The sequence below is a fragment of the Spermophilus citellus genome (assembly GCF_964194105.1).
Source record: "Spermophilus citellus genome assembly, chromosome: 4".
NCBI lineage: Eukaryota > Metazoa > Chordata > Mammalia > Rodentia > Sciuridae > Spermophilus > Spermophilus citellus.
In genome coordinates, this window is record NC_138185.1 from 58,701,872 (window position 1) to 58,729,867 (window position 27,996).

General features: G+C 39.2%; 1 long non-coding RNA gene across 2 annotated transcripts; it reads left to right on the top strand.

The window, feature by feature from the left end:
* Positions 1–7: 7 nt before the first annotated feature.
* On the top strand, positions 8–27,996 carry LOC308646901. Of its 2 annotated transcripts, none has more exons than XR_014021513.1 (3): positions 8–106; positions 24,254–24,310; positions 26,921–27,996. It is a non-coding gene; the product is annotated as an uncharacterized lncRNA (long non-coding RNA). The 2 variants fall into 2 exon arrangements; XR_014021514.1 differs by lacking the exon at positions 8–106 and adding an exon at positions 14,920–15,078.

Sequence of the window (27,996 nt, forward strand, 5' to 3'; positions counted from 1 at the left end):
TGCTTACAGGTCTGGCCCACCATAATGTTTCTCCTGAGTGTGTCTTATCTCCATCTGGATGTCTTCAAGCTCAGTATATCGAGCCTGAAGCTCATCAATTGTCTCTGTAAGTCAGTTCTCCTATCCCTTCCCCTTTGTTTCAGCCATTTTGTTTGTATATAGGAATAAACTCTTTCTTGTGTTAAAAACTCAAAACTTCAGCATTATCTTGGTCCCAAGGTTCTTGTTTGACCTCCAGGAAACTCCCAAGTCTAGTTGTAAGCCCTGTCAATTTTGTCTTACCATGTCTGCCATCACTTACACACTAGACAGGCTGATGTAAAGGTCTGAAAGACTCTCAGTGATGCTCATTCTTGCATTCTCAAAAGAGTGGCTGAAATTCCAGTCCTGCTTATGTACACTTTAGGACAGAAAGGAGGGATATCACAGGACCAAAGGGCATCTGCCACCTGTATCTGCCACCCTTCAAGGGGAGCTTTCCTGAACCTGCCACCCCCAAATCTTTGCTTATGACATTGAATTAACTAGACAGTGCTGCACCCTAATCAACCAGGGAGGCAGAGGAATAAACTTTGGAAATTCTGGATGTATTGCTGCTCCAATAAATTAAGAGTTCAAGAATGTGAAAAATGATACTAGGTAGGTAATCAACAATCCCTACAAACCTGTTCTTACTTCCCTATTTTCTTAAAGTGCCACTGAGTCTTGTAGTATGGAAGAGACTTCCATTCTTCTTTCCCACCATTGTCATCTTATGTCTCAGCCTCACCCTCCTTTTGATTACATCATAGTGTCCCTACTCATCAATCCATTCATTCAATACGAAAGTATTGGAGATGGGTACTGTGCTGCATGCTAGGGATGTCAAAACCATGACCTTTTCCCTGATTTGATCATTATATGTTATGGACATGTCTCAAATTATCACGCTGTTTCCAACAAACATGTCCAATTATTATGTATCAATTCAAAATAAATAAATAAGAAGCCCAGACCTTTGTCTTCAGGGGCTTATGTTTCCACTGGGGTAAACAAGGTGACACCCTGATTCTAGTGCAACATAAAAGGTGACATAATAGAGATGGATGAAAGGAATTGTAGAAATAGAAAATCCTGAGTTACTCATTGGGGAATGGCTGAGAAGACTTTATGGAGGAGGTGATTTTGTCAGCTAAGTTGCATATTACTAAGGGTTTCTCAGGCTAACTCGAAGAGAAATAATAAATTTTCTGTGTTTATAAGCTATTACCAGTGAAAAACAAAGTGGTTATATACTTGACCTCACTCTGAATTTAATTTTTTAAGAAAGTAATCATAAGTGGAGCAGTTTAAAATATAACATTACAGGGTGCAGTGTTGATAAATGAGGGAGAAACGGATTCTTAAAGAGTGTACCACTCACTTACCGTGCCCTGAAATTAACTGAGAACTCATTTGTCAAGGGTGTACCTACCCTACAGAAAATTCTTCCAATTAACATCAAAAGCGATCATTCTTAACCTTTCATGCATTAAGAAAATCTTGTCTGCACCCAATGTTCTGTTCATAATCAATGGAGCCCTTTATGTATGTTATTTCAAATTTATCACTCTGTATATGCTAAAATGAATGAATTAATAAATGAATCTACTCTAGGTCCTGAAGCCAGATTCATGTATTTTCTCCCGCTTCTTTTGGGATTTTTCTTTGGTCTCGGAGGCATTTCACTCTGCAGTTTCTTATAGTTTGGGATATTTGATAGCTATTGACAGCATGTGTTGGTATTCATAGACCAACAATGGCTAGATCAGAAAATATTTTTTTTTTTGGTGGGGGGGATTAGCTATGTTCTGAAAATGTCCATCATAGCACTATCAAGTTATGCTAAGAAAGTAATGCAAGTGTTTTGTCACATCAGTTCTAACAATAATGTATTATTATAAAAAGCATGCATCAAGGTGCACTATGTAATATTTGATGCTTTTGTGCTTATAGGAAGATTAATATTCATAAACTTTGGGAGTGAAGTAGTGCAACATTCTTGGTGGCCATTATCATAATAAGAAATTATGATAGGTTAGGACATTGTCTTTAAAATATGATGCCTAATTTCATCCAAGAATCTACCTATAGATATAATTTAAAATTTAAAATTGTAGGTAAGACTTGATGTAGAAGGATGGCTATCAGAGCAACAAATAAGGTGCCGAAGAGCTCAAATGTTATGTAGTCAACAGAATTTGGGTCTTCACGTAATTTTTTATTAAATGAAAATGTCAGTCAAAATAAGGTGTCAGCCCTAGACATGGCGATATATATCATAAATGCATACATACTTATCTTTCGAATGATTTGTATCAGAATGTTAACAGTGATCTACGTTTATTATCTTTAGAATTCTCTGAATTTTCTATATTGAGACTTGTGAGTTTCATAATCAGGAATAAAAAAGGAAATCTTCAAAGAAAAATTAAACAAAGATCATGTAGTAGAAGTTGAAGGATTCTTCTTCTTCATGCAGTAGAAGTAGAAGTAGGATAATTTGTTGGCCTTTTTTATATGTATTCTGTCTACACTGATAATTCTCAGGCTCACATTTAGGGTGAGGTCAACTTCACTAAGAGGCTTAATTCAGATTCTGGTGGGGGTGGGTGCTCAAGCTTCTGAGCATGACTCCTTGCTGCCCCTCAGCACCCTGTCCTCTGCACTGCTAATAAATATTTCTTTCTAAGCCCAGCTACTGTGACGTTATTCCCTCTCTTGAAGCATCATTAAACCTTCCTGATGGCTCACAGACTAGCCTCCCTAGGACTCTGCTTGCTGCAGCTCTAGGGTGATCCCCTTGGGTCTCCTCATCTTCCTATTCTCCAACCCAACAGACAGCTGGTTACCTTGATGATCCTTCAGCTTGCCTGCCCCACCACTTTATCCTCATTTTTTTGCTTTGTCTTACTTATTCTTCAAAGCCCTGCACACATTTGCAGAATGTTCATTCTGAGTTCACCTTTCCCCCATTTTTTCCTCTTGGCACTTTTTTGATCTAATTTTATACATATATCAGGATTTTAATTGTGTAATAGTTACTTCTATCTTTCTGTTCTTGTATTGATTTTTAGTACCCAAAATTATGTCACCTTTGGTGATCTTTCCAGGTGATTCTCAAATGTTAGCATACATGACAATAATTTAAGGGTTTGTTGAAATCGAAGTTTTGGACTGCATCGCTGATTTGTCTGGTGCAGTGCACCTGGGGGTAGGCATGAAGATGTGCATTTATTTTTCTTTTTTGTTACCAGGGATTGAACCCAGGGGCTCTTAACCACTGAGCTACATTCCTAGCCCTTTACACACACACACACACACACACACACACACACACACACACACTTTAATGAGACAGGCTTACAGGCTTCACTAAGTTGCTTAGGGCCTCAATAAGTTGCTGAGGCTGACTTTGAACTTGTAATTCTCCTTGATCAGCCTCCTGAGCTGCTGGGACTTCAGACATGAACCACCATACCTAACTGAAAATGTGCATTTCTGACAAATTTTCAGGTGATGTTGCTTCTGGCATGTGCACCAAACTTTAAAAATCACTGCTTTTCAAAAATGAGGAGAAATGAACAAGTACAAATGAGCATTCACCTTGCTGTGGTAGCTAGGACATAGAAAGTCAAAGTGTAATATTTAGACTCAAAGGCCTGGCTTTAGATTCTAGTTCTGCCACTTGATGCCTGAACGAATTACTCAACCCTTATGATCCTTCACTTTCTTGTCAGACATCAGGGATATTACTACCTTTTACACAGGTCTGTCCTGAAGGTTATGTGAGATCATGTGTGCGAAGTGACAGATAAGTGGTGGCTACTCTTATTAATACATTTATAATACACAATAATTTTAGAAGATAGATTTTTTTGCCCTCCTTGGCATCACCACATCTCAAAACGTCTTCTAACTAAAGAATATTTCCATTGTGGTGGGTACAAGAATAATTTCTATTTTATTATTTTTTTTCTTTTTTTATTGGTTGTTCAAAACATTACATAGTTCTTGATATATCATATTTCACACTTTGATTCAAGTGGGTTATGAACTCCCATTTTTACCCCGTATACAGATTGCAGAGTCACATCAGTTACACTTCTACTGATTTACATATTGACATACTCATGTCTGTTGTATTCTGCTGCCTTTCCTATCCTCTACTATCCCCCCTCCCCTCCCCTCACCTCCCCTCTTCTCTCTCTGCCCCCTCTACTGTAATTCATTTCTCCCCCTTGTATTATTTTTCCCTTTCCCCTCACTTCCTCTTGTATGTAATTTTGTATAACCCTAAGGGTCTCCTTCCATTTCCAAGCAATTTCCCTTCTCTCTCCCTGTCCCTCCCACCTCTCATCCCTGTTTAATGTTAGTCATCTTCTCATGCTCTTCTTCCCTACTCTGTTCTTAGTTACTCTCCTTATATCAAAGAAGACATTTGGCATTTGTTTTTTAGGGATTGGCTAGCTTCACTTAGCATAATCTGCTCTAATGCCATCCATTTCCCTCCAAATTCTATAATTTTGTCATTTTTTAATGCAGAGTAATACTCCATTGTGTATAAATGCCACATTTTTTTTTATCCATTCGTCTATTGAAGGGCATCTAGGTTCCTTCCACAGTCTTGCTATTTTGAATTGTACTGCTATGAACATCGATGTAGCAGTGTCCCTGTAGCATGCTGTTTTTAGGTCTTTAGGGAATAGACCCAGAAGGGGAATAGCTGGATCAAATGGTGGTTCCATTCCCAGCTTTCCAAGAAATCTCCATACTGCTTTCCAAATTGGTTGCACCAATTTGCAGTCCCACCAACAATGTACAAGTGTACCCTTTTCCCCACATCCTCGCCAGCACTTGTGTTGTTTGACTTCATAATGGCTGCCAATCTTACTGGAGTGAGATGATATCTTAGGGTGGTTTTGATTTGCATTTCTCTGACTGCTAGCAATGGTGAGCATTTTTTCATGTACTTGTTGATTGATTGTATGTCCTCCTCTGAGAAGTGTCTGTTTAGGTCCTTGGCCCATTTGTTGATTGGGTTATTTGTTATCTTATTGTCTAATTTTTTGAGTTCTTTATATACCCTGGATATTAGGGCTCTATCTGAAGTGTGAGGAGTAAAGATTTGTTCCCAGGATGTAGGCTCCCTATTTACCTCTCTTATTGTTCCTTTTGCTGAGAAAAAACTTTTTAGTTTGAGCAAGTCCCATTTGTTGATTCTAGATATTAATTCTTGTGCTATGGGTGTCCTATTGAGGAATTTGGAGCCCGACCCCACAGTATGTAGGTCGTAGCCAACTTTTTCTTCTATCAGATGCCTTGTCTCTGGTTTGATATCAAGCTCCGTGATCCATTTTGAGTTAACTTTTGTGCATGGCGAGAGAAAGGGATTCAGTTTCATTTTGTTGCATATGGATTTCCAGTTTTCCCAGCACCATTTGTTGAAGATGCTATCCTTCCTCCATTGCATGCTTTTAGGCCCTTTATCAAATATAAGAAAGTTGTAGTTTTGTGGGTTGGTTTCTGTGTCCTCTATTCTGTACCATTGGTCCACCCGCCTGTTTTGGTACCAATACCATGCTGTTTTTGTTACTATTGCTCTGTAGTATAGTTTGAAGTCTGGTATCGCTATACCACCTGATTCACACTTCCTGCTTAGCATTGTTTTTGCTATTCTGGGTCTTTTATTTTTCCATATGAATTTCATGATTGCTTTCTCTATTTCTACAAGAAATGCCATTGGGATTTTGATTGGTATTGCATTAAACCTATAGAGAACTTTTGGTAATATCGCCATTTTGATGATGTTAGTTCTGCCTATCCATGAACAGGGTATATTTTTCCATCTTCTAAGATCTTCTTCAATTTCTCTCTTTCGGGTTCTGTAGTTTTCATTGTATAAGTCTTTTACCTCTTTTGTTAGGTTGATTCCCAAGTATTTTATTATTTTTGAGGATATTGTGAATGGAGTGGTTGTCCTCATTTCCATTTCAGAGGGTTTGTCGCTGATATACAGGAATGCCTTTGATTTACGCGTGTTGATTTTATATCCTGCCACTTTGCTGAATTTATTTATTAGCTCTAATAGTTTCTTTGTAGACCCTTTTGGGTCTGCTAGGTATAGAATCATGTCATCTGCAAATAGTGATAATTTAAGTTCTTCTTTTCCTATTTTTATGCCTTTAATTTCTTTCGTCTGTCTAATTGCTCTGGCCAGTGTTTCGAGAACTATGTTGAACAGAAGTGGTGAGAGAGGGCATCCCTGTCTTGTTCCAGATTTTAGAGGGAATGCCTTCAATTTTTCTCCATTCAGAATGATGCTAGCCTGGGGCTTAGCATAGATTGCTTTTACAATGTTGAGGTATGTTCCTGTTATCCCTATTTTTTCGAGAGTTTTGAACAAAAAGCGATGCTGTACTTTGTCGAATGCTTTTTCCGCATCTATTGAGATGATCATATGGTTCTTATTTTTAAGTATATTGATGTGGTGAATAACATTTATTGATTTCCGTATATTGAACCAGCCTTGCATCCCAGGGATGAATCTTACTTGATCATGGTGTACAATTTTTTTGATATGATTTTGAATCCGATTCGCCAAAATTTTATTGAGGATTTTTGCATCTAGGTTCATTAGAGATATAGGTCTGTAGTTTTCTTTCTTTGAAGTGTCTTTGTCTGGTTTAGGAATCAGGGTGATGTTGGCCTCGTAGAATGAATTTGGAAGTTCTCCCTCTTTTTCTATTTCCTGAAATAGCTTGAAAAGTATTGGTATTAGTTCCTCTTTAAAGGTTTTGTAAAACTCTGCTGTGTACCCATCCAGTCCTGGGCTTTTCTTAGTTGGTAATCTTTTGATGGTTTCTTCTATTTCCTCAATTGATATTGGTCTGTTTAGGTTGTCTATATCCTCCTGTCTCAATCTGGGCAGATCATATGACTTAAGAAATTTATCGATGCCTTCACTATCTTCTATTTTATTGGAGTATAAGGATTCAAAATAATTTCTGATTATCTTCTGTATTTCTGAAGTGTCTGTTGTGATATTGCCTTTTTCATCCTGTATGCTAGTAATTTGAGTTCTCTCTCTTCTTCTCTTCGTTAGCATGGCTAAGGGGTCTGTTGATCTTATTTATTTTTTCAAAGAACCAACTTTTAGTTTTATCAATTTTTTCAATTGTTTCTTTTGTTTTGATTTCATTAATTTCAGCTCTGATTTTAATTATTTCTTGCCTTCTACTTCTTTTGCTGTTATTTTGCTCTTCTTTTTCTAGGATTTTGAGATGAAGTATGAGATCATTTATTTGTTGTTTTTTTCTTTTTTTAAGGAATGAACTCCATGCAATGAATTTTCCTCTTAGAACTGCTTTCAATGTGTCTCATAGATTCCGATATGTTGTGTCTGTGTTTTCATTTTTCTCTAAGAATTTTTTAATTTCCTCCTTAATGTCTTCTATAACCCATTGATCATTCAGTAACCTATTGTTCATTCTCCAAGTGATGCATGATTTTTCCTTCCTTCTTTTATCGTTGATTTTCAGTTTCATTCCATTATGGTCAGATAAGATGCATGTTATTATCTCTACTCCTTTATATTGTCTAAGAGTTGCCCTGTGACATAATATATGATCTATTTTTGAGAAGGATCCATGTGCTGCTGAGAAAAAAGTGTAACTGCTTGATGTTGGGTGGTATATTCTATATATGTCAATTAAGTCTAGGTTGTTAATTGTGTTATTGAGTTCTATAGTTTCCTTATTCAACTTTTGTTTGGAAGATCTGTCCAGTGGTGAGAGAGGTGTGTTGAAGTCTCCCATGATTATTGTATGGTGGTCTATTAGACTCTTGAACTTGAGAAGAGTTTGCTTGATGAACATAGCTGCACCATTGTTTGGGGCATATATATTTATGATTGTTATGTCTTGTTGGTGTATAGTTCCCTTGAGCAGTATGTAGTGTCCCTCTTTATCCCTTTTGATTAACTTTGGCTTGAAATCTATTTTATTTGATATGAGTATGGACACTCCTGCTTGTTTCCGAAGTCCATATGAGTGATATGATTTTTCCCAACCTTTCACCTTCAGTCTATGTATGTCTTTTCCTATCAAATGCGTCTCCTGTAGGCAGCATATTGTTGGGTCTTGTTTTGTGATCCATTCTACTAGCCTGTGTCTCTTAATTGGTGAGTTTAAGCCATTAACATTTAGGGTTATTATTGAGATATGGGTTATCCTTCCAGCCATATTTGTTTATTTATGTTACTGAATATGGTTTGTTTTCCTCTTTGATTATTTTCCCCCCTTTACTGTCCTACCTCCCACTGTTGGTTTTCATTGTTATTTTCCATTTCCTCTTCCTGTAATGTTTTGCTGAGGATTTTTTGGAGAGATGGTTTTCTAGCTGCAAATTCTTTTAACTTTTGTTTATCGTGGAAGGTTTTAATTTCATCTTCCATCTTGAAGCTTAATTTTGCTGGATACACAATTCTTGGTTGGAACCCATTTTCTTTCAGTGTTTGAAATATGTTATTCCAGGATCTTCTAGCTTTCAAAGTCTGTGTTGAGAGATCAGCTGTTATCCTGATTGGTTTACCCCTAAATGTAATCTGCTTCCTTTCTCTTGTAGCTTTTAAAATTCTCTCCTTATTCTGTATGTTGGCCATCTTCATTATAATGTGTCTAGGTGTGGATCTCTTATGGTTATTCACATACGGCGTCCTGTAGGCTTCTAGGATTTGGGATTCTGTCTCGTTCTTCAAGTCTGGGAAGTTTTCTCGAATTATTTCATTGAATAGATTGCTCATTCCTTTGGTTTGGAGCTCTGTGCCTTCCTGTATCCCAATGACTGTTAAGTTTGGTCTTTTAATGTTATCCCATATTTCTTGGATGTTCTGCTCCTGGTTTCTTAACAGTCTTGCTGAGTTGTCTATGTTCTTTTCAAGTTGAAATACTTTGTCTTTGTTGTCTGATGTTCTATCTTCTAAGTGTTCTACTCTGCTGGTAGTATTCTCAATTGAGTTTTTAAGTTGGTTTATTGCTTCCTGCCTTTCTAGGATTTCTGTTTGTTTGTTTTTTATAACCTCTATCTCCCTGTATAGTTGATCTTTTGCTTCCTGGATTTGTTTATGTATTTCATTGTTGAAGAGATCTTTCATTGTCTGATTTTGCTGTCTAATGTCTTCCTTGAGACTCCAGATCATCTGAAGCATGTATCTCCTGAATTCTTTATCTGACATTCCATCTGCTGTGGATATTACCTCTTCTAACGTTGAGTTGACCTGCATTGCTTGTGGTCCTTTCTTTCCTTGTCTCTTCATACTGTTCGTGTTTCTTTCTGCTTACTGAGACTGTTGTGTTGTTGAATTTTCCCCCTATATATTTGTATTACTCTTGTATAGTTGCAAAGTCTCCCGCGCAGGCGGGCAGGGGCTCTGCTCCTCCTCCAATTGGGGCACTGTGCCTACCACATCGCAGGCCGCTGGGCCTGTTCTGCTGGTTGGTAGCAGGTGTGCCTACCTTGCAGGCGCGTGGGGCAGCTCTGCCACTCCCAGGTTGCTGGGCCTGACCTGCTGGTGGGTTGCAGGTCCGGGTACCTTGCAGGCGCGGGGGGAGGGCGCACACCTATTTGTATTTAGACAGTTACACGAAATGGAGGACGTAATGCTTGGGATGAAAGTTGGGGGGAAGGGGAAGGTAGGTGCTCTTGAAAAGAAAGAAGGAGAGGGAGATAGATAGCATAGAGGAGAATGGGAAGAGCAGTAAAACTTGTAAGGGGAGAGAGAGAGGGAAAAGGGAGAGAAAAAATTAAAATGAAATAGGAAATAAAATTAGGTCTTAGAGATCCATTTTCTTCTCTTCCCGTAGGCAAAGCTGTTCCCTCCGGGCTGAGTTTTGCCCTCAATGTGTCAACAGCAATCCCTGTAAGGCGGTTCCTGGGAGTCTCTCAATCCTGTTGGTCCAGAGCCGTTTCACTTCTACGGCACCTCCTCCCCTTCCTCCTGCCAGCCATCCAGGTCCTGCTCACCGGAGGCAGTTCCCCAAGGATTTGGTTACACTTTCAGCCCCACCGAGTGCTCTATTTCCCTAACTACTGAGCACTCTCGCTGTCATTCATCTAAGCCCCAGTGCTGTGGAGCTGTGGTCTGGGAGTCAATTGTTTAATTTTTCCGGACCCCTTTGGTGGGCACACCTTCGGAATCTGGCAGCTAAGACCATTGGCGTCTCTGCTGGTGGTAATAGGAGTTGGGAGTCGAGGATCCCCTCTACTTCCCTCAGCCCCTACAGTCACAACCACTCTGCTGGCGGTAGGAGGAGTTGGGGGTCTGGAGTGTCCTCTGTTTCCCTCCGCCCCTACCATCACACCCTCTCAGTTCTTGGTTGGGGGATTTGGGGGTGGGGAGTCTTCTCTGCTTCCCTCTGCCCCTACAGTCACACCTTTGTCACTGGCAGTAGGGGGAGTTGGGAGTGGAGAGTCCTTTGGCCCTTAGGGTCACGCCCACGGAGAGATTTTGAAGTTTCCCCGTTGTTTGTATCTGGTGTGGTTGGGAGTCACACACCTGCTAAAGTAGATTCCGCTGGGAAGGAATCTCTTTGGCCGAACTTTGGTGACTTCCCCTCTCTGCTATGGCGGGCCCCTGGCTCCTTGCCGGAGTGTCCGAAGTGGGGGGTGGAACTGGCTTGTCTCTGGTCTGACACAATCTCTGGTTTTAGTTCCCAGTTCGCTATTTCGTAAAGGGTTGGTTAGATTCCCTTCATGCTGTCTGGGGGAGGGGGGAGCCGTTCACCGGGTGGGCGGGGCTGTTAGTAGAGCTGGGAGGGCACGGGCCGTCTGCCAGGCCAGGCGGGGACCCTTCTCACTGCGCCGGGCCGCCCGGGGCTGCCTGTAGAGCCGGGCAGCTGCGGCCGCGTGGCTAAGATCTGGTCGGGCGGGGTGGCCGTTCGCTGAGCGAGAGCGGGGCCTCCCCGGGACGGCTGGATCGAGGGTGCCGTCTGCGGGTTCCGGCGGGCCGCGCCGCTCGGGGCCGTCAGCTGCTTTCTGAAGTGGCTGGTGGCCATGGGATTGTACCTCTGCAATAATAAACCTACCAATTCCCCGCAGGTCTCCTCTTAACAGAATTTTGCTAGAAGTTCCTCAGTAGGTAGACTGCCGCTGTTCCAATGGGTCTTTCTGATCCTGTTAATGTGGAGACATTGGAATCGCTCCTTCCTCGCCGGCGGCCATGTTGGATCCCCCCCTCTATTTTATTTTAAGAGGCTGTAAGAATTAAGAAATCAAGCACATCAAAGTAATTATTAAAGAAAGAGCTGGCTTCTTAAAGCTTCAACTTATATAAAGTTGCTGAAGCAAAATGTCATCTTACAATGCTTTGCGACTTCATGGCTTTAGTAGTTTCAGGAGCATTATAAAATGTAGTTCAATTTTCTTTATTGTTGCTTTTCTTGGGGGGGTAGAAGTATTTTTTATTATAGATTTTATGATAAATAACTTGGCTTCAACAGCACTTTTGAATTTGCTAGACATTAAAACAATAGAGAAAGACCATTTTATAAATTGAAAATTCACATGTGTGAACACTAAATGCTGGGATTTGATTTCTTTGTTTCTATAGAAACAAAAGAAAATTGAGATTAAAATAAGCTAAAATGGAATTATGTTTTATGAAACAGATAAAGGAGCTTATTTTACTTGTTTCCAGTGTAGTATGGTAAAATAAAATTTTTATTTAAAACCCGAGCTGTCGGTGGGTACTTCTGCCTTCTAAGGAAAAGTTCCCATGGAGCTGGGGGAGGGGGCAGCTGGCATTGTGGTGCTTGGCAAGATTCATATCAATAGAAAATCCAATTTCTTTGTTTTTTTCCTTGCAATTAAAGAAATTGCTGGTGATGGTTTGGAGGGATAGGGAAAAATATGAGTCTTTTAAATGCAAAATCCCATGCCATCCTCTCTATGTTGTTCCAATAGTGAGACAGTTTAGTAAAGATGTTATGTGAATCTGTCTTGAGTACTAGCTAAAGGTAGGCTAGCAGCTGAATAGGTCAAAGAACCAACATTTCCTGTGACAATGTGAGGGAAGCTGAAGCATGTGTGGTCCACAGGGAAAGAGGAGGCAAACACTCTTAAGAGGCCAAGGTCTAGCCCAAGGAGAGGGCTATAGAGGGAAGGCCATCCCAGTTCCATGGGGGCTGAAGAGCTAACACAGCAGATGTCTCACACACATCGTTGACTTGTGTTGCTTCCATGTAAGACTGAGATATTTAGCAAAATTGGACACATTCTAATATCTGTGTGACTAGTGTTATAGGAATCACGGAAAAGGAGCTAGATTTCAATTATAGGGTTGGTATAGATCAAATGAAAAATGTGATATTTATAATGCATCAGATGTGGGTGTTTGGGGATTATAGGCTGGAGAAATAGACACTCTGATTAAAAAGTCACATGAGTCTCTATAGGAATTTACAGAAATATTGAGAAGGGTTGTGTTAGTCAGCTTTCCATCACTAATAACAAACTACTTAAATAATTAACTTATAAAAAGAAAAGTATTATTTGCGCTCAAATGGGCACTGGGTGTCCAACACTGTACTGATGGGAGGCTTCCAAAGGAAGACAAAATCATGTGAGAAAGGAATACCAAGTGGAAATGAAGCCATTTTGGACAGAAACTTGTCTAACTGAATGTTGGAAGTTGATAAAAATATGTTTGGAAGCCAAAGGAAATGCTAATACAAATGGCTTTAATAATTGGGAAATGTATTATCTAATACAAGAAAAAGTCAGGGGGTAGAGTGATAGCTCTGAGTTTGGTTCCTTTAGCAATTCCATGGCATCATCAATAATCCAAAATTTTCCATTTCTTTGTTCTACCATTCTGAGTATGATGGTCATGGGTCCCTGCTTCACACCATCCCAGTCTATTGTTACAGGGCTGCTGCAATCCCAAGCCTTACGACTCCCAAGCTTTGTTAAAACAGGAAAAAGGCAGAGATAATACAAGTTTGTCTGGAGGGCCTTGATTTTTTTTTTTTTTTTGCTTTAAAATCTGGTAGCCAGGGAGTAGAACTTCTGGGATGAATTCACCCCCAGATCTGAGGGATCCAGCCTCCCTTAAAAGATTTAGGTACCCAATACCTGAAGAAAAATGGAGTTTTGTAGGCAAGGAAAACAGGAGGATGGCAGGAGAAAAGAAGACTGTGACAGTAGCAAGATCTGATAAGACATTTGTATTTTATGAAATTTTAAAATGATCTCACACTACGGAATATATAGTTTCCCTGATTTGGATGCCTGATTATTGAAACATGGCTTTTCTTATAATGATATTTTCTTATGTCTAAACTATATCAAAGAAATCAAATAGAGTTCCCAGATTTTAACACAGAGGAAATAGAAATTCTAAATAGAACATTCCTCTTGGAATCCACTTAACCTCCTGGGTTTTATATTATTGCATTTGGTTCAGTCATAGGGTCTGGTATGAGATTGTTTTATTTGGCTTGGCTAAGTCCACTGCATGGTTCCACTCATTCGGTCTGTTCTCTATTTGTTTGATTTTATAATCTACAAATTCATATCCTGAATATTGATTTTTTTTTCATTTAGTAAATGAATAAACTTATTTTGAAATTATATTACACATTTTTGAAACTTCCAAAAAGAAATTTAAACTGCATTTGCTGTATAAGGGAGTCATTTGAGATATAATTCAAATCAGGAAATACTTTATTTAAGACAGATTCACCTTAAACATTTTTGGTAATGCTCCATAAGGGAAATGTAAAATTGTACTGGTTAGTGGGCTCTTCACAGGAAATAGAAAGCTAAGCAGCTTTCTTTGTGACATTTTAAAAGCATGGCGTAAGTAAATCTGGTCAAGATAGATTTAGGTTCAAATCATGGATTAAGTATCATGCATTTCACTCATATTATCAGGTTGCTGAAATGCCCATATCACATTTTGGGTATTTTCACTCACATTATCTATTATGAGTTACGTGGTTTTATGGAAGTTATAAATGTTTCAGAAGCTAAGTTCTAGCACAGGATTGATAAATCCTTATAAGCAAATGGTGATATTTAAAGATTTTTCAACCATCCTCCATGCATTGCTAAGGATTGGATAGCTGTCTTACAGGCATAAGGTTTTGATGATCTTGACAACTGCATTTCAGACTTTCTTTTTAGTCCTTTGGTATTCAGTGGAACTATAGGATAAGCATAAATAACGTTTACCAATAAAAATCCTATGACAAACCATGTTGTTTTTTGTTTATGGATAATTTAAAGTATTTTTAAAAAGTGGAATTTTAATATTCTCAAATCCAATATAATTAAAATAGAGAGTGACATCTTTCCCTCTATACCCTGAGTTTGCTGGCAGCAAACTCATTTAACTTTGACATCTTTCTAAATTTTAGTATAAGATTTTGGACACAAAATGTTAGCTTTATAAATATTTGCCAAGTGAACAAGTGAACATACAAAAATTAATTACTTTTATTATCATAATATCTGGGAAAGGAGGAATATGCAACCCCAAGTATTTTGAACATGAATTAGGCTTATCCTACAACAAAGTAGACATTTTAATGGTAAATTTTTAAGGATATCAATATGGAGCTCTCCTTAATTACAAGGAAGCCCTTTGAAAGGTGTGTCTGCAGTGGCATCTTCCTGTTGAAGTACAAGCCAGCAATATCAAATTTTTTCTTCCTGTGTGTTGCATAGAATATAAAACATTTAAGTTCTTTTATTTTGCATTAAAAAATGGCAACACACAATGGCTATTCTTCATAGAAAAGACATTTTCCAGGACATCAATTACGAGGCCAAAGGCCCTTATTGCCTACTTTTGATCATGCCATTCTTCCTAGCACCTGCAATCCTGGTGGAGATGGATCCTGGAGCCAGCCATTGAGTCTCTTTCTTTCTGGCAGTGGCACCCATGGGTTGAGATGCTGGTGTATGGCAAGGGACAAGAACATTGACGGAAGAGACCATATTCTTCAGGATCTGATTGAGACAAATATGTCTCGGGCTCTGGATGTCAAGTATGCATTGGTGAGTGTAAGAGACACAGGAGGGGCAGGTTTCTAAGACTCTGCCTTCTTAACAAGTGCCAAAGGCCTTCTGGTGTGGGGGTCCAAAATCTCCACAGAAACTTCAGTGGAGATAGTTGAAGGTGACAGTGACTAAATGAAGACCAGGTCTTCAGGCCACTGCAGTTGGATGATACCACCTCCTGCATAAGTTTGCTAAGCTGGTATAGTGGTATAAATGTCAGAGTACTGGGTTTGAATTCTAGCCCCTTCACTTACCAATATGTGCTCCCAGGAAAGTTACTTAACTTCTTCTTTTTCCCTGGCCTTCCCAGCTGTTGAGTAGGGATGATCATAGTTGATACTTTTTATAATCTTGACAGAACTAAATACGTGTGAAGTACTTGGAACAGTGTATGGCCCTACACAACTGTCACATGTCTGCTCTGACTCCATTAATTCCAGGTCATCAAAGTCAGCTTCCTCCCCTGTAAGGTCATGCCCCATTTTGTAGGACTGTTTCTTACGGGATAAAATGCTTGTGTCTGTTTAGGGGGGTGAGAGTAAATGAAGACCCTGATGACTTCTTCTCTATCATGGAAATCTCTCCAGGTAAAGAACAAGAGATTGATTATGAATTTATTAATTCATGTCAAATAAAGACAGAGAGGGAAATGGATCCTAAAGGACATATTATCAGAATTCAGGATACAGATGGAGAATTTATGTGATTCTGTACAGTTTTAAATTTAGAGTTGTTTTACTCCAAAGACTAAGACAAGAGGAAGGAAAAATTTTGGCCTTGAATAGTTATATTGATAAAAGGAGTCTTCTCTATTTTCAAAACGTAATTGTGGGTAGCTATTGGATTATTCACCGAATTTGTCATTTCTCTCAACCCATTTTCTGACTTTTACCCTTAACTACTCTCTTTTAGTGATTATTTTTAAAAGTCTGTGCTTTGAGACAATTTTTTTTTAAAGGATGAAGAGAAGAATTGGAAGGGGAGAAAATGAGAGTTGTCATGGGAACCAGAGCCTGCAATCAGAGGAACAGTGTGCAGGGTAGGGGAACCCACAGGTGCCAGGTGTCCCTGGGACCTCAGGGACAACTACCCCCAGGCCTCATCTTTTACTGTTGCTGACCATCTTCTTGAAGTGCAATGGCCATTAGCAGCTTCTTCTCCTTCTCTTCCTCCTTCTTTTTCTACTTCTTCTTCCTTCTCCTCCTTATCTTCCTCCTACTCGTTCTTATCACATGGGGAGAAATATGGATGGAAATTTCACAGTCATTGCTCATGAGGTCAGAGTGGATAAGAAATTCTAAGTTAAATGAGAAACCTCTACATTGGAAGATATATTTTATCTCTTTTTTGTTTTGTTTTGTTTTTCTTGTTATGGCTTAAGAGTTTCACCATGGAAATGCACAGAAGGTTTAACAATAAGCATGCTAAAGAAATAGCTACATATGATCTGTTCATTGGAATAGAAGCAATATTATCAGGGCCTGATGGACCTAAATTAACTCATTTAAAAACAGTATTTTTAAAATTTGGTTAAGAATTTCCTTACTTTTGTTGGTGAGCTAGTAAGTGTTTATCAATTGTCTCTTTTAGAAATAAACCCCTGATTTATGGTGTTGACTGATTTCCATAATTCTTCCACCATAGGCAATATTGAGCCACCATCATTATCCCAGTGAACAGAGTTAAGAAGCAGGGTGGACAGTGGGAGCCTAGGAGTCTGTTTAAGCCAGTAACAGCCAAACACTACTTACATTCCAGAAAATATGAGAAAGAGGCCAACCAAAATGACTGTGCTGAGAACTGGCACATCCAGAAAAGCTCCATAGCTTTTGTAGAAAATGATGAGACACTGCCTTCATGCAGGCAAATCAGATTGACATGGAGTAACTGCATAGCATTGAAAAATCCACCCAAAATTCATTGTTATACTAGTTTTCTGAATTAACTGAATTAGGAAAATGTTGTTATTCTTACAGGTATTAATTGCATTATGTTAAAAAAAACACTCTAAAAAACTGTTTTCTATGTGTTATGGAATATAGCAATGATCAGGTATGAGATGATTAATTATAAGAGCTATGACCTAATTGGTGAACTGATACATTTGATAAATTAATAATTTGACTGGATTATAGGGTATAACTGTAACAGGTGAGGCATGGCTGGAGGAAATAGTTCCCTGGGATCTGCCCCTGAGGATTATATAGCTTGTGCTTGGCTCCTTGTTCTCTATGTTCCCTAGCTGTCATGAGTGGAGGAGCTTTCTTCCACCATGATGTTCTACCTCACCGTGGGCCCAGAGCACTGGAGCCATCTGACCATGAGCTGAACCTCTGACATCATGAGCCAAAATACTTTTCCTCCCCTATGTTGCTTTTGTCAGGTGTTTTGGTCACAGTGACGAAAGTCTGACAAATACACTATGGTATATTAATCTTTCCGTCTCTAAAAGCTTGTTACTATGTCACTTGATTTCATTTCATGTCCGAAGACTTTTCCTTGGAGTACAAAATTCTTATATTTCCTATTCTATGGAGAGATGCGCTGTATATTTATTTCCCCCTGATGTTCTGTATGATGCCTGTCTCTAATGGATGAAGTCCCAGAGAATAATAGCTTTCTGTCACTGTCCAGATCCAGGTGTATACAGCTCTATCACACAGAAATGTAAGAACATGTATGTAAAAACTGTTAAAAGGGAACAGTAGGGCTAAAAAGAATGTACAGGTGGTCCTGATAGAGGATAGAGGGAGTGGTCAGTGGACAGAGATGGTTGCCCGGAGCAAGTAGTGGTTGCATTGAGATTTGAAGGGTGAGCCAGGACCATGTCTGAACTGAGTCAGGGATGAGGTGGGTCAATATCTTGGTCAAAGGGGACAGCTCATACTGTTCCTGTGTTTGTAAGAAGTATAGCACTTTGAAGCTGCTGCATAGAGGTGCCTCCTGCAGGATGGCATGGGAGTAGGTGTGCAAGGGGCTGGCATCCAAGTGCTAAGATTTTGTGCGTGGGTCCTTGGGCTGGGAATAGGGATCAGCTGGGATAAATGGCTAGATAAGGTGTCATCAGCAAGGGAGAGAGAACTACTCAGGGGGTGATTTCATGAGGAATTTTGTTCAATTTAGTGAACAGTGTTGCTCTAGGACATGATTGACCTGGAATCAAGAAAGGAGACTTTCCCCACTTCTGGGCATTCTACAGAGGAACCAACAACCATATAATCATGACTAAAGAAGTCATGATATATCCCAAGGATTTGGCAGGTTTGAAATCCCAGGAGGGGAACCCCCAGAGAGGGAGAGTCCTGCATTCCAAGGCAGGGGTGGCGGCCACACCTTGGAAAAGCACGTCCTGTAAGTGATTTGGAGGCAGCAGGCTGTCAGGCATGGTTTTGTAATTTGCATAGTTGGCACAGGTAATCAACAGGGAGCAGGTACAGGAGTGGGGTAGGGGAACTTTCATCCAGCACTCTCTCAGTGCTCCCTGTCTGCGCAAGAGATCTGAGGTGGGGCTTTCTTGATATGCTCACTAAGGTTTTAGGCCACTGAGATGCTACCTAGAAATAACTTGGGAAGAGAGATTTTTCTGGGGATAGTGAGAAGTTTCTCCAGTTTCTTGTCAGCTAGGAGGAGTTTGGAACATGAAAAAAAAGTAGAGTTCATGTATTTCATTTGTGTCTACAGACTGGTTGGGCAGGAATTGATTATATACTGTATGGTTGTGTATGCTAACCTATGTACATATATGACTATATATGTTCCAACATGTACATGCATATTTTGGTGGTGACAATATGTCTTAAATATACTCATATTCTTTCTTTTCCCCCTTCCCTGGTGCATGATTTCCTGCTTACCTCCCTACAACTACCGTCACTCACCCACTTTTTTTAAATTTAAATTTTAATTTTTTTTATTGGTTGTTCACAACATTACAAAGCTCTTGACATATCATATTTCATACATTAGATTGAAGTGGGTTATGAACTCCCAATTTTACCCCAAATGCAGATTGCAGAATCATGTCGGTTACACATCCACAATTTTATATAATGCCCTATTAGTAATTGTTGTATTCTGCTACCTTTCCTATCCCCTACTATCCCCCCTCCCTTTCCCTCACATCTTCTCTCTCTACCCCATCTACTGTAATTCATTTCTCTCCTTGTTTATTTTCCCATTCTCCTCACAACCTCTTATATGTAATTTTGTATAGCAATGAGGGTCTCCCTTCATTTCCATGCAATTTCCCTTTTCTCTCCCTTTCCCTCCCATCTCATGTCTCTGTTTAATGTTAATCTTTTCTTCCTGCTCTTCCTCCCTGCTCTGTTCATAGTTGCTCTCATTATATCAAAGAAGACATTTGGTATTTGTTTTTTAGGGATTGGCTAGCTTCACTAAGCATAATCTGCTCTAGTGCCATCCATTTCCCTGCAAATTCCATGATTTTGTCATTTTTTAGTGCTGCGTAATATTCCATGGTGTATAAATGCCACATTTTTTTTTATCCATTCATCTATTGAAGGGCATCTGGGTTGGTTCCACAGTCTAGCTATTGTGAATTGTGCTGCTGTGAACATCGATGTGGCAGTATCCCTGTAGCATGCTCTTTTAAGGTCTTCAGGGAATAGTCCGAGAAGGGCAATAGCAGGGTCAAATGGTGGTTCCATTCCCAGCTTTCCCAGGAATCTCCATACTGCTTTCCAAATTGGCCGCACCAATTTGCAGTCCCACCAGCAATGTACAAGTGTACCCTTTTCTCCACATCCTCGCCAGCACTTGTTGTTGTTTGACTTCATAGTGGCTGCCAACCTTACTGGAGTGAGATGGTATCTTAGGGTGGTTTTGATTTGCATTTCTCTGACTGCTAGAGATGGAGAGCATTTTTTCATGTACTTGTTGATTGATTGTATATCCTCCTCTGAGAAGTGTCTGTTCAGGTCCTTGGCCCATTTGTTGATTGGGTTATTTGTTATCTTATTGTCTAATTTTTTGAGTTCTTTGTATACTCTGGATATTAGGGCTCTATCTGAAGTGTGAGGAGTAAAAATTTGTTCCCAGGATGTAGGCTCCCTATTTACCTCTCTTATTGTTTCTCTTGCTGTGAAAAAACTTTTTAGTTTAGTCCCATTTGTTCATTCTTGTTATTAACTCTTGTGCTATGACTCACCCACTTTTCCAAAGCATTCTCTTGCCCCAAGAAGGGTGAAATATTTCTACTGGGATTACAAAAAGAAAGAAAAATGTTGTTATGATTTAGATATGAAGTGTCGCCCAAAAGCTCATGTGTAAGAAAAATGAAAGTTTTGAAGTGAAATGATTGGATTATGAGAGCTTTAGCCTAATTAGTGCATTAATCCACTGACATGAATTAACGGGGCTGTAACCGTAGGAAGGTGGGGAGTGGCTGGAGGAGGTGCATCACTATGGTATGTCTTTGGGGTTTGTATTTTGTCCCTGGTAAGGGGAGCTCTCTCTGCTTTCTGTTGCCATGTCCCAAGCTGCTTTCCTCTGCCATGCCTTTCCACCATGATGTTCTGTCTCACCTTGGGAACAGAGCTACGGAAACAGCTGTCTATGAAATGAGATCTCTGAAATTGTAAGGGCCAAATCAATTTTTCCTTCTCTAAAATTCTGCTTGTTGGATCTTTTAGTTCCAGGGATAGAAAATCTGACTAAAATAGATACAACATTCAGTTTATAACATCAGGTATAGGATTTTGTTGAGTCTGTAGTAAGTTAGCACTTATTGGAAAATAAACTCCTAAATTTCTTTAGTTCTGGTTAATTCTTTAGGAGTCAGGCCTGGAGGACGAGATCATATATGACTTTTTTGGTACATATTAGCTATACAGAATAGTGGGTTTAATGGTGATATACGTGAGTATGACATCTTGATCAATTACACTCCCCAATGCCTCATCTCACCTTCCCTTCCCTCCTCCTTGATCCCCTTTCTCTACATTAATGGTCTCCCTTTTATTAGACCACCTGTCTTTGAGAGGAGAGCTCTCACCTCTTGAACAGAGTTCCTCAAGCAGGAAATGTTTCTAGAAGTCAGAAAGATGAAGAGGAAATTCCTTTTCAACTTGGGTAAACCTCGGTGAGAGGAGGAAGACAGGAGATGTGGCAGGATCAGACTGCATGCTGAGGGATAGGAAATCTAAGCAATGATGGAAACAAGGTAGAGATTTCTTCTCCCCTGTGTGATTGCCTAGAGAAGGAAATTTAAGGATGGGCTAGCACTCCTCACTATAAAGGACTCAAATCCACCCATCTTTCTACTTCCTCACTATCCACATTCCCAGGCTTTCTCATGATTCTATGCGTTCTCATCTGCACACCAGCCATTAGAGAGAAAAGGGATCAAGAAGGCCATATTCCAAGTTTGGCCCCTTAATTTATATTCCATTAGTCAGAGTTTGGTCATTTGACCCCTTAGATACAAGGAAAGGTGAGAAATGTGATTGTTTTTGATGGAAACCAAGTGGAGAGCCAAAATTCTGGTGTGTTGCTGATGAAAGGAAAAAAGAGAATCAATACTGGGAGCAGGTGGAGAGTAGGCTGATGAGATCTGGATGTGTGTCGGGAACAACCAGATTTGTTTAAGGGTGTCAAGAGGCCAGAAAGATGAAGAGCCTTGCCCACATCTGTGGCACAGCCTGGGGAGCCACCATGAAAGTCACCACTTTCTTAACGTGGGTACCACAGGATGCCATCTGGGCTTGACAGAGATGCACCTGAGGCTGTACTGCTTCTGTGCACAGTGTGTGGCCTGTTGGGGTTCACAAGTTCCCACAGTCCTCCAGGAGATGCAGGTGTGTTGGGTTGAGCTGTGTGGTAGCAAAGATCTGGAGCTAGAGTAAAGTACATGGAGCCTTTGAGATTAGAGATCTGGCATATTTGGTAGTGAGAGAGGACACCTTGCCTGTCAAGGCACAGGCCACAATAGCCTGGCCTTCTCAGACACCAGTTGTACCTTGAGTCACCACCCCTTCTTACTCCCCTGAAGACACAGGAAGCTCCCTCATACCCAGTTACCAACTTAGGCAGGAGCAGGGGGAGAACCACACATTCATCTGAGAGAAGTTTGGTTACCACAAAACGATGAGGTCCATTGGAGATGTCTCTCATTCTGAAATTTGGCAAGGTAACTTTTTTCCCCTTTTTTCCATAGGACCTAGTGGGCTGTATAGGGGTGGTGTACATGGGAAGAAAGGCTCCTGAGAACACTTAGCTGAGCTCTGCAAATAAAGAAGCCAATTTTTTCATTAAGCGTCTGAGTAGCACGCGAATGAATTTGCTATCCTGCATATGTTAAGCAAAATCAAACTTGTAATGCCAAATCATTTGCTCTTGAGTTCACCCTCGTAAGAGTGAAAAATGAACTCAAAATTCAAATTAGAGAATTTAGGGGTATATCAGGCTAAAGACATTAGAGATATGCCATTTATACGAAAGATCTTGGCAGCAAGATCTTTTAAAATTGAAACCAGGAAAGAGAAAGTTGAATGTATCAGAGAATTGACCTTACACAAATCCGGTGTCTTCCAGTTATTCAGGTATGCAACATCTATGCAAATGCTTTCAGATCCCCTTATGAAGTACCAGATAAAAAGTATGGCTACAGGACCTTAAACATTTCAGTTATACAAAGGTCCCTCTTTATCAGCCAGAGTATTCAAATGTACTTCGGATATGGTGATTCCTGAAATGACCAAAAGAACTTGTTTTCTCCTAACATTAACTTAAACCCAGACTTACTGACTCCAGACAGAGAGCAATTATATGGGGATATTGTATTGCTATTGCCTGCAATTTAGATAAAACAAGGGAACCCATGGTGTATACACACACACACACACACACACACACACACACACACACTGTGAATTCCTATATGCATGCAGACTCCACAAAACTAGTCCAACAACTTGTGGAAGCTTTTCACTAAAATGAAGTGACGGTCTTTGCTTCTAAAATGTTATAACTGAAATAAATTAGTTTGTTGATTTAGCAAATTGTTGAAACCAACTTTTCCAGGGACTCATGGAGTTCAGGTTGTGCAGGTGACACCTCTATAGTACTTTAAATATTGAAAGTGCGTGTTGCCCAACTTTTGATATCATGTGTAAGGAAATACACAAGGAAACACTGTTCTTCTCTGTTTTGTTTGTTCCTTTTGCCTTAAAAAGCGTTTTAAAATTGACATGATCTTTTAATTAGGTAAGAATTTTTCTCCATTGCTTTTCTTCTTGTGCCCATCCCCACTCACTGGGCTAGTTGTCCGCATCACCTGGTGTTGACACAGATTGGCAGCATGAACCTTAAACTGTTGTAAACACCTATAAAATGTGACCTTCCTCACGTGGTCAGTGATGAGGCCTTGACAGCATGACACTTGTCATCTGATAAGCTGGGGTCACGAGTCATTCTACTGCTCTGCCTTTTCTTTGAATATCAAAGAGACAAAAACTTTTAATGTTTTAATAAGGAAATTACCCAAACAGGTACAGTCCTGTTGCATGTTTTAACTCAACAGAGGCCAAAGTGAACTGGGAGGGCCCCTGGAAAGGTGAGGGAGGGGCTGTTCACCGGGTGTGTCGTAACAGGGAGACCAGGTTTTGGTAAGAATCTGAGACTGATTTTAGACAGTGTGCGTTCTGCGAAGGTGGCATGATCCAGCAAGTAACAAGAGGGCCCAATTTTACATGAATAGTTGGATGTCTTTTCAAACGCTGACAGTGCCTGTTTTCAGGGGAGGAACTTACCATTGGGGCTTTGATGAAGAATATTTTTCTTGAAGCCAAATAAAGTTTAATGATTAAGTTAGCTTTGCAATTTACCACCTTATGTGTAGGTGTATATACATATGAATATTATGTGGTATATGTGTGTGTGTGTGTGTAAATATAATATGGGATACATATATGTTACACACAGAGCCTGTTTTATAATGTCTTGGGGATGATTGAGGTGACCATATGTTCTTCATGCCACTTTTCGGAATTCAGTGAGACCAGGTGGTTAGGCAAAAGAACAATAAATTACAACAAGCATGCTCTGTAGCCACCATGTAGAAGATGATTTGTTCAATGAGTCACCAAGTCATGGATAGAAATGCTATGGTAAAGGGAAATTGTAATCAACACTAATAAATGTTATTCTCTTCCAGGTCTCTTTTATACCGCTGAGCCTGGGACGGGGAATGGTGTGTGAAACAAGGATTCTAGTATGTTGGGTAAAGTGCTGTGGGAACACAGAGGGAGAGGTGGCCCTTGGTTGTAGGCAATTCTCCTGTTCTCCTCCTCACATTTCAATCAATGTGTGTGAGTAGGTGGGGAAGCATTGGCAGGACAATTTTAGGACTTTTGGAAATAGCTGTCTATTTCCAACCTTAAGATTCTGCATTTATGTAGGTCACTTAAAAAATATACTCCTCGAGATTTTGAACCAAATCATTGCACTTCTGTCTTGATCTGATCATATTCTTAACTCCAAATTTGGTATTGCAGGTATTCATAATGGTAGTGGGGATTCAGTTCACCAGACTCAAAAACATGGTTTCTCTTTGCAAATACAAATTCAAATTCAACAATTAGTAATTTATGGACACTTCTAGGCTGAACCTTATAGACCTTACAGAGATTTCTCTCTCTCCCTCTCTTTCTCTCTCTCTCTCTCTCTCTCTCTCTCTCTCTCACACACACACACACACACACACACACACAAATACACACACACACACACACACACCAGTGAGAAAGTAAAATAAATATTTGAATAACATCCAACCCAAGTAAGCCCAGTCTATAGGAGGCAAGTAATTCCAAAAAAATTGTCTCATTTCTTTTTCATTTTAGACTCTATTAGAGACCAAAATTTGTGATCAGGCAAACAAATAGTTGATTTTTAATTTATCTAACATTTCAGGATTGTCTTATTAAGCAGAGGAGATATGAGTTTTTAATCTTTAACACTCTTCCCTAATACTAGTGAGTGACATGATCCAATTCCTGGCTCTGATTTCCTCTTCAAACTTTGGTTTCATTTATTATTATATATTATTATTATAAATCCTTTCTCAACCACAATTCCAGCTAAGCAAGAATTTTTCTTACTTCAAATCCACTTTTTAATGGATGTACAATAAAATCCCTTTAATATACATTGTGTAAGATGGGTACTGTCTCCATATTTCATAGTACATTTGTATGGGTCACCAAATTATAACTGAACATAATTCAGAGATTCACTTCCATGAACAATTTAACCATCTAAAGGTCTAGAGTCATGGAATCTGGAGATAATCATGAGGTAGTACAACAAATATGGGATTTGATCTGGACCCCAATATATGATTTTCCATCTGCATAAATCATACTGCAAAGGAATGTTTCTCAACTATTTTTCCCCAGATTTACTCATAGAATATATTTTTCCCACAGGAATATCCAGTATCATCTAAGTGAATAATTACCATTCAAGGTGCTAAGAGCATGTCCACAAGATGAAAAGTGTTTTGGAAAGGAATAAATGAGTATATCATAATGAAAGACTGTTTTCCTTTGCAAAAAGTCACTGAATTATGCCATCTAGACAGCCCACTGTCCGATAATGCATTGATAAATGAAAGGATAGACAATCACATTAAGAATATCAGAACATCATTTACAATTCTCAAAGTCAGTATTCAGACTCAACAAGCAATGAACTTTCTCTCAAAATTAGAGGTAATAGCCCACCCAACTGAATGGCAGCAATGTGCTCATTTGGAGATAGTAGTCTTTCATTTCTCTTTCTTTTTCCTTTCTAATCTCAAGAGGTTTTAGTGCAGGGAAGTATTTTTCAAACTATGTTGACTGAGACCCCTCATTAAGAAATAGATTTCACCTATAAACACCAATGCAAAGCAATGTATACCTGAGACAGAAGTTTCCAAAGTAATGCTTATTTTACTATCAAAATGTATACTGTATATTTTCGACCATATTCTATTTCACTTTAAAAATAAATACTAGATGCAAACCAAGAAATTGATATCCCTAAAAGAGACCACGATCCACAGTTTGCAAACCAATGATTTAATAGTAATTACTCTTCATTTTTTATGACCGTGATGAATGGACCAAGAACCTTTCAATGAAAATGTGTATTCATAAGCAGGTGGATAAAAAAATATCACCTTAAGTACACACAGTGACAAATGACAGGGACTCAATAAAAATATGATGAACTAGTTAATGGAATATTGTAAGAAAAAATAAACTTCCACATATAAACCATAGCAGATGAACAGATAAATAATTTGAATAAAGCTTAAGCAACTAGAGAAAGGCAAAGATTTTTGACTGATTACAAAGAAAAATGGCAAGTGGTGTGGCTGTGTTAAACATTTTTGTAAAATATAGCTGTTCGGGAAAGTTTAAAACCTTTTGTGACAAATGGATGTAGATTTCACTCCCAGATTTTCTACTTACCAGTTTTGTACATATGGGCACATTCTCCAACAGATTGGCCCTAGTTTTATGGTTAACATTAAATTTGGGGGTGATATCTGACTATCCAGGTTATGCTAAAAATGTCTAATAATGCATATAAACAACATAACAGGACCTAATCGGTGGCACTTGTTTAAGGAATATTATTTTGCAAGTCAGATATTGGTTAAGTTTATAGACCACTGTTTTCTTTTGCACAACATCTGAATTTAGCATTTTATCGAGCTGAATGGAGCCACCTTTCAAAAAGTTTAGTTAGGTGAGGTCAGTTTCTCTGGCCAGTTTGTTAAATAGCAGGTAATCATATTGATTCCATCTTTGTTTCTCACTGATTCCTGTAGGACTAATGGTTAAAGAGAAGATGAAGACAGCACATTTGGATCCAGCTCTTGTAGATGTGACAGGAAGAAGATAAACTTGATCAACTTAAAGCCCTGGGTTATCATTAGTAGCACTTTTACAAGACATGATTTGGGAGCTCTGTGTTCAGGGAAACAGGAGAAAAAAAAATTGAGACTACTGGAGGTGCCAGGTTTGGAACTGCATGGAAGTGACTTGATGCCAGGTTTTTGTGAGTCCAGTGCCAAGTTTAGAGACGGGAAGCTCTGGACAGCTGGGGCTTTGGTACTTTCAATAGTGCTTGTTCATCAGGATCTAAACTGGACACTCTCCACTAACTTTAGGTCTTTCTTCTCTCTTAGTTATTTCCTGTTTATCAGGAGAATTTTTAAAGTTAGAAAATATACATCTTTAACTATAAACAAGTATACTCAGCTATATTTTCTTTTTTTGCCCCAGCTATATTGAGGTATAACTGATAAATAAAAATTGAATGATTAAGTTGACAACATGGTATTTTGATATGTGCATTACATTGTGAAATGATTACCACCATCAAGCTAATTAACATATCCATCATCTCACAGAGTTACCTATTTTTGTTTGGGGAGAACACACAAAAATCAACTCTCCTAGCAATTTTTTTTTTTAAGTTTCTCGTCCTAGGGATTGAACTCTGGGCATCACACATGCTAAGCACACTCTACCGCTGAGCTATACCTCTACCAGCAAGTTTAAAATATTAAGTACAGTCACCATGCTATGAAGTAGGTCTTCAGAACATATTCATCTCATAAGGGTAACTATCTATTCTTTGCCCCAAATCTCCCATTCCCCCACTCACCACCCCCTGGTAACTGCCATTCTATTCTCTGCTTATGAGTTTAGTTTCTATGAATTTCACAGTATAAATAAACTTATGCAGTATTTTTTGGTGTGTATATGTTTCATTTGATGTAATATCTTCCAATTCATCCTTGTTGTGGCAAATGGTAGGATTTCCTTTTTAAAGATTGAGTAGTTGGGCTGGGGTTGTAGCTCAGTGGTAGAGTGTTTGCATAGCACATGTGAGGCACTG